The sequence below is a fragment of the Stenella coeruleoalba genome, assembly GCF_951394435.1.
Source record: "Stenella coeruleoalba genome assembly, contig: scaffold_195, whole genome shotgun sequence".
NCBI lineage: Eukaryota > Metazoa > Chordata > Mammalia > Artiodactyla > Delphinidae > Stenella > Stenella coeruleoalba.
The window spans coordinates 60615-75883 of record NW_027645980.1 but is presented as its reverse complement, the minus strand read 5'-3'; the positions used below and the strand labels follow the sequence as shown (position 1 = coordinate 75883).

General features: G+C 43.6%; 1 long non-coding RNA gene across 7 annotated transcripts in view; it reads left to right on the top strand.

Annotated features, from left to right (window-relative positions):
• Positions 1-10261, top strand: part of LOC307181412 — a 505184-nt gene extending 494923 nt beyond the window's left edge. For 5 of the 7 annotated variants that reach the window (XR_013826729.1, XR_013826730.1, XR_013826731.1 and 2 more), the window contains one exon: positions 7030-7110. This is a non-coding gene — a long non-coding RNA (uncharacterized lncRNA). Of the gene's footprint in view, positions 1-7029; positions 7111-10189 lie in introns of those variants that run through there. The other 2 variants (XR_013826727.1, XR_013826728.1) reach the window with 1 other exon arrangement.
• The last annotated feature ends 5008 nt before the right edge of the window (positions 10262-15269 follow it).

The window sequence follows — 15269 nt, the reverse complement described above, 5'->3', positions numbered from 1 at the left end:
CACCTCCAGCTATTCTTTCATTGGTTCTCGCTATTCCTGTTCATCTTCCACAGAAATTGCAAACTGGGCCAAACAGGAGGTTAAAGGGACTGACTCTCCAAGTCGGGAGAGTGTTAGTAAAGCGTCTGGAAAGTTGCACCCGAGTACCAGGGTACGAAAACTGAGACATATTTGAACACGTCTCCCGATCACATGGTTGATCATACTCTAGGTTCCACATGCATGTTTTAGCTGAAGGAAGAATACCTTAAACCTGGGTAGTTGAAACCCGTGGAATGGGTACCATGCAATATGACTTCAAAGGGTCTTCATTTGCTCACGAACCTCTCCAATCCTATCACTGCTGCGTTTATGCCCCTGTACACATGCTAGATTCTCTTTCGGAGACATAGCAATCCATAGGTTTTAAGATACTTACTAGTCAGGTACATTCTTAGGCGTTTAATATGGGGTGTTGAGTCCATTTCGTTGAGCAAGGAGTAGCTCTTGTCTATTCCATATTTGGCTTAAGGAACTTTATCTGTGCTCATTTCAATCTCTGGTTTTATGCAGCACCCCAACTCACCTTTCCCCTTAAGCAAGCATAAGTTAGTTTTCTAAATTTGTGACCCTGTTCTGTTCTGTAATTCAGTTCCTGTGTAGCCAAGTTTCCATTCCGTGTATTACTGATATCTTATGATGTTTCATTTTCTGTGTGACTTATTTCAGTTAGAATCATCATACCTGAATCCACTCATTGTGCTGCTAAGGGCCTGTTGACACAGATTTCATTGCTGAGTGATATTGCTTTGTAAGTAAATACCACAACTTCTTTATCCATTTTTCACTTTCTGCGATGTTGAACTTGTACTGTAAATGAGGTTCTTGTAAACAGAGCCGTTCCAAACTTTGGGGTGGCTGTGTCTTTTTCATTTTAATTTCCCTAAGCTATAGGACCATAAGTGGAAGTGCCCTAGGTTCTGTTGCTTTGTTTTTTAGATGTTTCAGGAAACACCATACACTTCTCCCGAGTGGTTTTTGGCAAATTACATCCCGCCCATCAGCATAACAAGGCTCCCAGTTCTCCATGGCCTGTCCTGCCTTTCTGGATTTTACACTTTTTTCAGATGGCCCTTTTGACCGGGGGGAAGTGAGACTTCATTGTAGTGCAGATTTCCTTTGCAAGCTTGCTTGGTTGGCCAAAAAGGGCGTATGCGTTTTTTCCTGAATATATTCAGGAAAAAACGCATACGCCCTTTTTGGCCAAGTGCATCATTGTGGACGTTCTGCCTCTTTTCCTATGCTTTCAATGCAATTCCAGTCTACCTCCTGAAATCGGTTTCCTGCAATTCTGCCCCGCTTTCAAGTCCTCTTGGCAGCCTTACTTCAGTCTATTTTTGGACGATAGCTGTCATTTATAACTCTGCAGGTTTGTGAATTACAGTGCCCCTGAGCTCCTTTCTTCAACTCGCTTTCTTGTGACCTGGCCGCAACACCGCAGGATGGCTTCAGGCCCTAATCTGGTTCCGGCCCGGCATGCTGAGCCTTTGGTTAATTCCTCTTCCTGGTTGGAAATGAGAGTTGAATTTGCCCGTCCAGACACCTCCAGCTAGCCTCTCATTGGTTCTCGCTATTCCTGTTCATCTTCCGCAGAAATTGCAAACTGGGCCAAACAGGAGGTTAAAGGGACTGACTCTCCAAGTCGGGAGAGTGTTAGTAAAGCGTCTGGAATGTTGCACCCGAGTACCACGGTACGAAAACTGAGACATATTTGAACACGTCTCCCGTTCACATGGTTGATCATACTTGGGTTCCACATGCATGTTTTAGCTGAAGGAAGAATACCTAAAACCTGGGTAGTTGAAACCCGTGGAATGGGTACCATGCAATATGACTTCAAAGGGTCTTCATTTGCTCACCGAACCTCTCCAATCCTATCACTGCTGCGTTTATGCCCCTGTACACATGCTTGATTCTCTTTCGGAGACATAGCAATCCATAGGTTTTAAGATACTTACTAGTCAGGTACATTCTTAGGCGTTTAATATGCGGTGTTGAGTCCATTTCGTTGAGCAAGGAGTAGCTCTTGTCTATTCCATATTTGGCTTAAGGAACTTTATCTGTGCTCATTTCAATCTCTGGTTTTATGCAGCACCACAACTCACCTTTCCCCTTAAGCAAGCATAAGTTGGTTTTCTAAATTTGAGACCCTGTTCTGTTCTGTAATTCAGTTCCTGTGTAGCCAAGTTTCCATTCCGTGTATTACTGATATCTTATGATGTTTCTTTCTCTGTGTGACTTATTTCAGTTAGAATCATCATACCTGAATCCACTCATTGTGCTGCTAAGGGCCTGATGACACAGATTTCATTGCTGAGTGATATTGCTTTGTAAGTAAATACCACAACTTCTTTATCCATTTTTCACTTTCTGCGATGTTGAACTTGTACTGTAAACGAGGTTCTTGTAAACAGAGCCGTTCCAAACTTTGGGGTGGCTGTGTCTTTTTGATTTTAATTTCCCTAAGCTATAGGACCATAAGTGGAAGTGCCCTAGGTTCTGTTGCTTTGTATTTTAGATATTTCAGGAAACACCATACACTTCTCCCGAGTGGTTGTTGGCAATTTACATCCCGCCCATCAGCATAACAAGGCTCCCAGTTCTCCATGGCCTGTCCTGCCTTTCTGGATTTTACACTTTTTTCAGATGGCCCTTTTGACCGGGGGGAAGTGAGACTTCATTGTAGTGCAGATTTCCTTTGCAAGCTTGCTTGGTTGGCCAAAAAGGGCGTATGCGTTTTTTCCTGAATATATTCAGGAAAAAACGCATACGCCCTTTTTGGCCAAGTGCATCATTGTGGACGTTCGGCCTCTTTTCCTATGCTTTCAATGCAATTCCAGTCTACCTCCTGAAATCGGTTTCCTGCAATTCTGCCCCACTTTCAAGTCCTCTTGGCAGCCTTACTTCAGTCTATTTTTGGACGATAGCTGTCATTTATAACTCTGCAGGTTTGTGAATTACAGTGCCCCTGAGCTCCTTTCTTCAACTCGCTTTCTTGTGACCTGGCCGCAACACCGCAGGATGGCTTCAGGCCCTAATCTGGTTCCTGCACGGCACACTGAGCCTTTGGTTATTTCCTCTTCCTGGTGGGAAATGAGAGTTAAATTTGCCCGTCCAGACACCTCCAGCTAGCCTCTCATTTGTTCTCGCTATTCCTGTTCATCTTCCACAGAAATTGCAAACTGGGCCAAACAGGATGTTAAAGGCGCTGACTCTCCAAGTGGGGAGAGTGTTAGTAAAGCGTCTGGAATGTTGCACCCGAGTACCAGGGTACGAAAACTGAGACATATTTGAACACGTCTCCCGATCACATGGTTGATCATACTCTGGGTTCCACATGCATGTTTTAGCTGAAGGAAGAATACCTAAAACCTGGGTAGTTGAAACCCGTGGAATGGGTACCATGCAATATGACTTCAAAGGGTCTTCATTTGCTCACCGAACCTCTCCAATCCTATCACTGCTGCGTTTATGCCCCTGTACACATGCTTGATTCTCTTTCGGAGACATAGCAATCTATAGGTTTTAAGATACTTACTAGTCAGGTACATTCTTAGGCGTTTAATATGCGGTGTTGAGTCCATTTCGTTGAGCAAGGAGTAGCTCTTGTCTATTCCATATTTGGCTTAAGGAACTTTATTTGTGCTCATTTCAATCTCTGGTTTTATGCAGCACCCCAACTCACCTTTCCCCTTAAGCAAGCATATGTTGGTTTTCTAAATTTGAGACCCTGTTCTGTTCTGTAATTCAGTTCCTGTGTAGCCAAGTTTACATTCCGTGTATTAGTGATATCTTATGATGTTTCTTTTTCTGTGTGACTTATTTCAGTTAGAATCATCATACCTGAATCCACTCATTATGCTGCTACGGGCCTGATGACATAGGTTTCATTGCTGAGTGATACTGCATTGTACGTAAGTACCACAAGTTCTTTATCCATTTTTCACTTTCTGTGATATTGAACTTGTATGGTAAACGAGGTTCTTGTAAACAGAGGCGTCCCAAACTTTGGGGTGGCTGTGTCTTTTTGATTTTAATTTCCCTAAGCTATAGGACCATAAGTGGAAGTGCCCTAGGCTCTGTTGCTTTGTTTTTTAGATGTTTCAGGAAACACCATACACTTCTCCGGAGTGTCTGTTGGCAATTTACATCCCGCCCATCAGCATAACAAGGCTCCCAGTTCTCCATGGCCTGTCCTGCCTTTCTGGATTTTACACTTTTTTCAGATGGCCCTTTTGACCGGGGGGAAGTGAGACTTCATTGTAGTGCAGATTTCCTTTGCAAGTTTGCTTGGTTGGCCAAAAAGGGCGTATGCGTTTTTTCCTGAATATATTCAGGAAAAAACGCATACGCCCTTTTTGGCCAAGTGCATCATTGTGGACGTTCTGCCTCTTTTCCTATGCTTTCAATGCAATTCCAATCTACCTCCTGAAATCGGTTTCCTGCAATTCTGCCCCGCTTTCGAGTCCTCTTGGCAGCCTTACTTCAGTCTATTTTTGGACGATAGCTGTCATTTATAACTCTGCAGGTTTGTGAATTACAGTGCCCCTGAGCTCCTTTCTTCAACTCGCTTTCTTGTGACCTGGCCGCAACAACGCAGGATGTCTTCAGGCCCTAATCTAGTTCCGGCACGGCACGCTGAACCTTTGGTTAATTCCTCTTCCTGGTGGGAAATGAGAGTTAAATTTGCCCGTTCAGACACCTCCAGCTAGTCTCTCATTGGTTCTCGCTATTCCTGTTCATCTTCCGCAGAAATTGCAAACTGGGCCAAACAGGAGGTTAAAGGGACTGACTCTCCAAGTCGGGAGAGTGTTAGTAAAGCGTCTGGAATGTTGCACCCGAGTACCAGGGTAGGAAAACTGAGACATATTTGAACACGTCTCCCGTTCACATGGTTGATCATACTCCGCGTTCCACATGCATGTTTTAGCTGAAGGAAGAATACCTTAAACCTGGAGAGTTGAGACCCGTGTAATGGGTACCATGCAATATGACTTCAAAGGGTCTTCATTTGCTCACCGAACCTCTCCAATCCTATCACTGCTGCGTTTATGCCCCTGTATACATGCTTGATTCTCTTTCGGAGACATAGCAATCCATAGGTTTTAAGATACTTACTAGTCAGGTACATTCTTAGGCGTTTAATATGCGGTGTTGAGTCCAATTCTTTGAGCAAGGAGTAGCTCTTGTCTATTCCATATTTGGCTTAAGGAACTTTATCTGTGCTCATTTCAATCTCTGGTTTTATGCAGCACCCCAACTCACCTTTCCCCTTAAGCAAGCATAAGTTGGTTTTCTAAATTTGAGACCCTGTTCTGTTCTGTAATTCAGTTCCTGTGTAGCCAAGTTTACATTCCGTGTATTACTGATATCTTATGATGTTTCTTTTTCTGTGTGACTTATTTCAGTTAGAATCATCATACCTGAATCCACTCATTCTGCTGCTAAGGGCCTGATGACACAGATTTCATTGCTGAGTGATATTGCTTTGTAAGTAAATACCACAACTTTTTTATCCATTTTTCACTTTCTGCGATGTTGAACTTGTACTGTAAACGAGGTTCTTGTAAACAGAGCCATTCGAAACTTTGGGGTGGCTGTGTCTTTTTGATTTTAAATTCCCTAAGCTATAGGACCATAAGTGGAAGTGCCCTAGGCTCTCTTGCTTTGTTTTTTAGATGTTTCAGGAAACACCATACACTTCTCCCAAGTGTCTGTTGGCAATTTACATCCCACTCATCAGCATAACAAGGCTCCCAGTTCTCAATGGCCTGTTACCTTTCTGGATTTTACACTTTTTACAGATGGCCTTTCTGACCGGGGGGAAGTGAGACTTCATTGTAGTGCAGATTTCCTTTGCAAGCTTGCTTGGTTGGCCAAAAAGGGCGTATGCGTTTTTTCCTGAATATATTCAGGAAAAAACGCATACGCCCTTTTTGGCCAAGTGCATCATTGTGGACGTTCTGCCTCTTTTCCTATGCTTTCAATGCAATTCCAGTCTACCTCCTGAAATCGGTTTCCTGCAATTCTGCCCCACTTTCAAGTCCTCTTGGCAGCCTTACTTCAGTCTATTTTTGGACGATAGCTGTCATTTATAACTCTGCAGGTTTGTGAATTACAGTGCCCCTGAGCTCCTTTCTTCAACTCGCTTTCTTGTGACCTGGCCGCAACACCGCAGGTTGGCTTCAGGCCATAATCTGGTTCCGGTACGGCACGCTGAGCCTTTGGTTATTTCCTCTTCCTGGTGGGAAATGAGAGTTAAATTTGCCCGTCCAGACACCTCCAGCTAGCCTCTCATTGGTTCTCGCTATTCCTGTTCATCTTCCGCAGAAATTGCAAACTGGGCCAAACAGGAGGTTAAAGGCGCTGACTCTCCAAGTGGGGAGAGTGTTAGTAAAGCGTCTGGAATGTTGCACCCGAGTACCAGGGGAGGAAAACTGAAACATATTTGAACACGTCTCCCGATCACATGGTTGATCATACTCTGGGTTCCACATGCATGTTTTAGCTGAAGGAAGAATACCTTAAACCTGGAGAGTTGAGACCCGTGTAATGGGTACCATGCAATATGACTTCAAAGGGTCTTCATTTGCTCACCGAACCTCTCCAATCCTAGCACTGCTGCGTTTATGCCCCTGTACACATGCTTGATTCTCTTTTGGAGAAATAGCAATCCATAGGTTTTACGATACTTACTAGTCAGGTACATTCTTAGGCGTTTAATATGCGGTGTTGAGTCCATTTCGTTGAGCAAGGAGTAGCTCTTGTCTATTCCATATTTGGCTTAAGGAACTTTATCTGTGCTCATTTCAATCTCTGGTTTTATGCAGCACCCCAACTCACCTTTACCCTTAAGCAAGCATAAGTTGGTTTTCTAAATTTGAGACCCTGTTCTGTTCTGTAATTCAGTTCCTGTGTAGCCAAGTTTCCATTCCGTATATTACTGATATCTTATGATGTTTCTTTTTCTGTGTGACTTATTTCAGTTAGAATCATCATACCTGAATCCACTCATTGTGCTGCTACGGGCCTGATGACACAGATTTCATTGCTGAGTGATACTGCATTGTAAGTGAATACCACAACTTCTTTATCCATTTTTCACTTTCTGCGATGTTGAACTTGTACTGTAAACGAGGTTCTTGTAAACAGAGCCGTTCCAAACTTTGGGGTGGCTGTGTCTTTTTGATTTTAATTTCCCTAAGCTATAGGACCATAAGTGGAAGTGCCCTAGGCTCTGTTGCTTTGTTTTTTAGGTGTTTCAGGAAACACCATACACTTCTCCCAAGTGTCTGTTGGCAATTTACATCCCGCCCATCAGCATAACAAGGCTCCCAGTTCTCCATGGCCTGTCCTGCCTTTCTGGATTTTACACTTTTTTCAGATGGCCCTTTTGACCGGGGGGAAGTGAGACTTCATTGTAGTGCAGATTTCCTTTGCAAGCTTGCTTGGTTGGCCAAAAAGGGCGTATGCGTTTTTTCCTGAATATATTCAGGAAAAAACGCATACGCCCTTTTTGGCCAAGTGCATCATTGTGGACGTTCTGCCTCTTTTCCTATGCTTTCAATGCAATTCCAGTCTACCTCCTGAAATCGGTTTCCTGCAATTCTGCCCCGCTTTCAAGTCCTCTTGGCAGCCTTACTTCAGTCTATTTTTGGACGATAGCTGTCATTTATAACTCTGCAGGTTTGTGAATTACAGTGCCCCTGAGCTCCTTTCTTCAACTCGCTTTCTTGTGACCTGGCCGCAACACCGCAGGATGGCTTCAGGCCCTAATCTGGTTCTGGCCCGGCATTCTGAGCCTTTGGTTAATTCCTCTTCCTGGTGGGAAATGAGAGTTAAATTTGCCCGTTCAGACACCTCCAGCTAGCCTCTCATTGGTTCTCGCTATTCTTGTTCATCTTCCGCAGAAATTGCAAACTGGGCCAAACAGGAGGTTAAAGGGACTGACTCTCCAAGTCGGGAGAGTGTTAGTAAAGCGTCTGGAATGTTGCACCCGAGTACCAGGGTACGAAAACTGAGACATATTTGAACACGTCTCCCGTTCACATGGTTGATCATACTCTGGGTTCCACATGCATGTTTTAGCTGAAGGAAGAATACCTTAAACCTGGAGAGTTGAGACCCGTGTAATGGGTACCATGCAATATGACTTCAAAGGGTCTTCATTTGCTCACCGAACCTCTCCAATCCTATCACTGCTGCGTTTATGCCCCTGTACACACGCTTGATTCTCTTTTGGAGACATAGCAATCCATAGGTTTTAAGATACTTACTAGTCAGGTACATTCTTAGGCGTTTAATATGCGGTGTTGAGTCCATTTCGTTGAGCAAGGAGTAGCTCTTGTCTATTCCATATTTGGCTTAAGGAACTTTATCTGTGCTCATTTCAATCTCTGGTTTTATGCAGCACCCCAACTCACCTTTCCCCTTAAGCAAGCATAAGTTGGTTTTCTAAATTTGAGACCCTGTTCTGTTTTGGAATGCAGTTCCTGTGTAGCCAAGTATACATTCCGTGTATTACTGATATCTTATGATGTTTCTTTTTCTGTGTGACTTATTTCAGTTAGAATCATCATACCTGAATCCACTCATTGTGCTGCTAAGGGCCTGATGACACAGATTTCATTGCTGAGTGATATTGCTTTGTAAGTAAATACCACATCTTTTTTATCCATTTTTCACTTTCTGTGATATTGAACTTGTACGGTAAACGAGGTTCTTGTAAACGGAGGCATTCCAAACTTTGGGGTGGCTGTGTCTTTTTGATTTTAATTTCCCTAAGCTATAGGACCATAAGTGGAAGTGCCCTAGGCTCTGTTGCTTTGTTTTTTAGATGTTTCAGGAAACACCATACACTTCTCCGGAGTGTCTGTTGGCAATTTACATCCCGCCCATCAGCATAACAAGGCTCCCAGTTCTCCATGGCCTGTCCTGCCTTTCTGGATTTTACACTTTTTTCAGATGTCCCTTTTGACCTGGGGGAAGTGAGACTTCATTGTAGTGCAGATTTCCTTTGCAAGTTTGCTTGGTTGGCCAAAAAGGGCGTATGCGTTTTTTCCTGAATATATTCAGGAAAAAACGCATACGCCCTTTTTGGCCAAGTGCATCATTGTGGACGTTCTGCCTCTTTTCCTATGCTTTCAATGCAATTCCAGTCTACCTCCTGAAATCAGTTTCCTGCAATTCTGCCCCGCTTTCAAGTCCTCTTGGCAGCCTTACTTCAGTCTATTTTTGGACGATAGCTGTCATTTATAACTCTGCAGGTTTGTGAATTACAGTGCCCCTGAGCTCCTTTCTTCAACTCGCTTTCTTTTGAGCTGGCCGCAACACCGCAGGATGGCTTCAGGCCCTAATCTGGATCCGGCACGGCACGCTGAGCCTTTGGTTATTTCCTCTTCCTGGTGGGAAATGAGAGTTAAATTTGCCCGTCCAGACACCTCCAGCTAGTCTCTCATTGGTTCTCGCTATTCCTGTTCATCTTCCGCAGAAATTGCAAACTGGGCCAAACAGGAGGTTAAAGGCGCTGACTCTCCAAGTGGGGAGAGTGTTAGTAAAGCGTCTGGAATGTTGCACCCGAGTACCAGGGAACGAAAACTGAGACATATTTGAACACGTCTCCCGATCACATGGTTGATCATACTCTAGGTTCCACATGCATGTTTTAGCTGAAGGAAGAATACCTAAAACCTGGGTAGTTGAAACCCGTGGAATGGGTACCATGCAATATGACTTCAAAGGGTCTTCATTTGCTCACCGAACCTCTCCAATCCTATCACTGCTGCGTTTATGCCCCTGTACACATGCTTGATTCTCTTTCGGAGACATAGCAATCCATAGGTTTTAAGATACTTACTAGTCAGGTACATTCTTAGGCGTTTAATATGCCGTGTTGAGTCCATTTCGTTGAGCAAGGAGTAGCTCTTGTCTATTCCATATTTGGCTTAAGGAACTTTATCTGTGCTCATTTCAATCTCTGGTTTTATGCAGCACCCCAACTCACCTTTCCCCTTAAGCAAGCATAAGTTGCTTTTCTAAATTTGAGAACCTGTTCTGTTCTGTAATTCAGTTCCTGTGTAGCCAAGTTTACATTCCGTGTATTAGTGATATCTTATGATGTTTCTTTTTCTGTGTGACTTATTTCAGTTAGAATCATCGTACCTGAATCTACTCATTATGCTGCTACGGGCCTGATGACATAGATTTCATTGCTGAGTGATACTGCATTGTACGTAAGTACCACAAGTTCTTTATGCATTTTTCACTTTCTGTGATATTGAACTTGTACGGTAAACGAGGTTCTTGTAAACAGAGGCGTCCCAAACTTTGGGGTGGCTGTGTCTTTTTGATTTTAATTTCCCTAAGCTATAGGACCATAAGTGGAAGTGCCCTAGGCTCTGTTGCTTTGTTTTTTAGATGTTTCAGGAAACACCATACACTTCTCCTGAGTGTCTGTTGGTAATTTACATCCCGCCCATCAGCATAACAAGGCTCCCAGTTCTCCATGGCCTGTCCTGCCTTTCTGGATTTTACACTTTTTTCAGATGGCCCTTTTGACCGGGGGGAAGTGAGACTTCATTGTAGTGCAGATTTCCTTTGCAAGCTTGCTTGGTTGGCCAAAAAGGGCGTATGCGTTTTTTCCTGAATATATTCAGGAAAAAACGCATACGCCCTTTTTGGCCAAGTGCATCATTGTGGACGTTCTGCCTCTTTTCCTATGCTTTCAATGCAATTCCAGTCTACCTCCTGAAATCGGTTTCCTGCAATTCTGCCCCGCTTTCAAGTCCTCTTGGCAGCCTTACTTCAGTCTATTTTTGGACGATAGCTGTCATTTATAACTCTGCAGGTTTGTGAATTACAGTGCCCCTGAGCTGCTTTCTTCAACTCGCTTTCTTGTGACCTGGCCGCAACACCGCAGGATGTCTTCAGGCCCTAATCTGGTTCTGGCACGGCATGCTGAGCCTTTGGTTAATTCCTCTTCCTGGTGGGAAATGAGAGATAAATTTGCCCATCCAGAAACCTCCAGCTAGACTCTCATTGGTTCTCGCTATTCCTGTTCATCTTCCGCAGAAATTGCAAACTGGGCCAAACAGGAGGTTAAAGGGACTGACTCTCCAAGTCGGGAGAGTGTTAGTAAAGCATCTGGAATGTTGCACCCGAGTACCAGGGTACGAAAACTGGGACATATTTGAACACGTCTCCCGATCACATGGTTGATCATACTCTAGGTTCCACATGCATGTTTTAGCTGAAGGAAGAATACCTTAAACCTGGGTAGTTGAAACCCGTGGAATGGGTACCATGCAATATGACTTCAAAGGGTCTTCATTTGCTCACGAACCTCTCCAATCCTATCACTGCTGCATTTATGCCCCTGTACACATGCTTGATTCTCTTTCGGAGACATAGCAATCCATAGGTTTTAAGATACTTACTAGTCAGGTACATTCTTAGGCATTTAATATGGGGTGTTGAGTCCATTTCGTTGAGCAAGGAGTAGCTCTTGTCTATTCCATATTTGGCTTAAGGAACTTTATCTGTGCTCATTTCAATCTCTGGTTTTATGCAGCACCCCAACTCACCTTTCCCCTTAAGCAAGCATAAGTTGGCTTTCTAAATTTGAGACACTGTTCTGTTCTGTAATTCAGTTCCTGTGTAGCCAAGTTTACATTCCGTGTATTACTGATATCTTATGATGTTTCTTTTTCTGTGTGACTTATTTCAGTTAGAATCATCATACCTGAATCCACTCATTGTGCTGCTAAGGGCCTGATGACACAGATTTCATTGCTGAGTGATATTGTTTTGTAAGTAAATACCACAACTTCTTTACCCATTTTTCACTTTCTGCGATGTTGAACTTGTACTGTAAACGAGGTTCTTGTACACAGAGCCGTTCCAAACTTTGGGGTGGCTGTGTCTTTTTGATTTTAATTTCCCTAAGCTATAGGACCATAAGTGGAAGTGCCCTAGGTTCTGTTGCTTTGTTTTTTAGATGTTTCAGGAAACACCATACACTTCTCCCGAGTGGTTGTTGGCAATTTACATCCCGCCCTTCAGCATAACAAGGCTCCCAGTTCTCCATGGCCTGTCCTGCCTTTCTGGATTTTACCCTTTTTTCAGATGGCCCTTTTGACCGGGGGGAAGTGAGACTTCATTGTAGTGCAGATTTCCTTTGCAAGCTTGCTTGGTTGGCCAAAAAGGGTGTATGCGTTTTTTCCTGAATATATTCAGGAAAAAACGCATACGCCCTTTTTGGCCAAGTGCATCATTGTGGACTTTCTGCCTCTTTTCCTATGCTTTCAATGCAATTCCAGTCTACCTCCTGAAATCGGTTTCCTGCAATTCTGCCCCGCTTTCAAGTCCTCTTGGCAGCCTTACTTCAGTCTATTTTTGGACGATAGCTGTCATTTATAACTCTGCAGGTTTGTGAATTACAGTGCTCCTGAGCTCCTTTCTTCAACTCGCTTTCTTGTGACCTGACCGCAACACCGCAGGATGGCTTCAGGCCCTAATCTGGATCCGGCACGGCACGCTGAGCCTTTGGTTATTTCCTCTTCCTGGTGGGAAATGAGAGTTAAATTTGCCCGTCCAGACACCTCCAGCTAGTCTCTCATTGGTTCTCGCTATTCCTGTTCATCTTCCGCAGAAATTGCAAACTGGGCCAAACAGGAGGTTAAAGGCGCTGACTCTCCAAGTGGGGAGAGTGTTAGTAAAGCGTCTGGAATGTTGCACCCGAGTACCAGGGGAGGAAAACTGAGACATATTTGAACACGTCTCCCGTTCACATGGTTGATCATACTTGGGTTCCACATGCATGTTTTAGCTGAAGGAAGAATACCTAAAACCTGGGTAGTTGAAACCCGTGGAATGGGTACCATGCAATATGACTTCAAAGGGTCTTCATTTGCTCACCGAACCTCTCCAATCCTATCACTGCTGCCTTTATGCCCCTGTACACATGCTTGATTCTCTTTCGGAGACATAGCAATCCATAGGTTTTAAGATACTTACTAGTCAGGTACATTCTTAGGCGTTTAATATGCGGTGTTGAGTCCATTTCGTTCAGCAAGGAGTAGCTCTTGTCTATTCCATATTTGGCTTAAGGAACTTTATCTGTGCTCATTTCAATCTCTGGTTTTATGCAGCACCCCAACTCACCTTTCCCCTTAAGCAAGCATAAGTTGGTTTTCTAAATTTGAGACCCTGTTCTGTTTTGGAATGCAGTTCCTGTGTAGCCAAGTTTACATTCCGTGTATTAGTGATATCTTATGATGTTTCTTTTTCTGTGTGACTTATTTCAGTTAGAATCATCGTACCTGAATCTACTCATTATGCTGCTACGGGCCTGATGACATAGATTTCATTGCTGAGTGATACTGCATTGTACGTAAGTACCACAAGTTCTTTATGAATTTTTCACTTTCTGTGATATTGAACTTGTACGGTAAACGAGGTTCTTGTAAACAGAGGCGTCCCAAACTTTGGGGTGGCTGTGTCTTTTTGATTTTAATTTCCCTAAGCTATAGGACCATAAGTGGAAGTGCCCTAGGCTCTGTTGCTTTGTTTTTTAGATGTTTCAGGAAAGACCATACACTTCTCCCGAGTGTCTGTTGGCAATTTACATCCCGCCCATCAGCATAACAAGGCTCCCAGTTCTCCATGGCCTGTCCTGCTTTTCTGGATTTTACACTTTTTTCAGATGGCCCTTTTGACCGGGGAGAAGTGAGACTTCATTGTAGTGCAGATTTCCTTTGCAAGTTTGCTTGGTTGGCCAAAAAGGTCGTATGCGTTTTTTCCTGAATATATTCAGGAAAAAACGCATACGCCCTTTTTGGCCAAGTGCATCATTGTGGACGTTCTGCCTCTTTTCCTATGCTTTCAATGCAATTCCAGTCTACCTCCTGAAATCGGTTTCCTGCAATTCTGCCCCGCTTTCAAGTCCTCTTGGCAGCCTTACTTCAGTCTATTTTAGGACGATAGCTGTCATTTATAACTCTGCAGGTTTGTGAATTACAGTGCCCCTGAGCTCCTTTCTTCAACTCGCTTTCTTTTGAGCTGGCCGCAACACCGCAGGATGGCTTCAGGTCCTAATCTGGTTCCGGCACGGCACGCTGAGCCTTTGGTTAATTCCTCTTCCTGGTGGGAAATGAGAGTTAAATTTCCCATCCAGACACCTCCAGCTAGTATCTCATTGGTTCTCGCTATTCCTGTTCATCTTCCACAGAAATTGCAAACTGGGCCACACAGGAGGTTAAAGGGACTGACTCTCCAAGTCGGGAGAGTGTTAGTAAAGCGTCTGGAATGTTGCACCCGAGTACCAGGGTACGAAAACTGAGACATATTTGAACACGTCTCCCGATCAAATGGTTGATCATACTTGGGTTCCACATGCATGTTTTAGCTGAAGGAAGAATACCTAAAACCTGGGTAGTTGAAACCCGTGGAATGGGTACCATGCAATATGACTTCAAAGGGTCTTCATTTGCTCACCGAACCTCTCCAATCCTATCACTGCTGCGTTTATGCCCCTGTACACATGCTTGATTCTCTTTCGGAGACATAGCAATCCATAGGTTTTAAGATACTTACTAGTCAGGTACATTCTTAGGCGTTTAATATGCGGTGTTCAGTCCATTTCGTTGAGCAAGGAGTAGCTCTTGTCTATTCCATATTTGGCTTAAGGAACTTTATCTGTGCTCATTTCAATCTCTGGTTTTATGCAGCACCCCAACTCACCTTTCCCCTTAAGCAAGCATAAGTTGGTTTTCTAAATTTGAGACCCTGTTCTGTTTTGGAATGCAGTTCCTGTGTAGCCAAGTTTACATTCCGTGTATTAGTGATATCTTATGATGTTTCTTTTTCTGTGTGACTTATTTCAGTTAGAATCATCGTACCTGAATCTACTCATTATGCTGCTACGGGCCTGATGACATAGATTTCATTGCTGAGTGATACTGCATTGTACGTAAGTACCACAAGTTCTTTATGCATTTTTCACTTTCTGTGATATTGAACTTGTACGGTAAACGAGGTTCTTGTAAACAGAGGCGTCCCAAACTTTGGGGTGGCTGTGTCTTTTTGATTTTAATTTCCCTAAGCTATAGGACCATAAGTGGAAGTGCCCTAGGCTCTGTTGCTTTGTTTTTTAGATGTTTCAGAAAACACCATACACTTCTCCGGAGTGTCTGTTGGCAATTTTCATCCCGACCATCAGCATAACAAGGCTC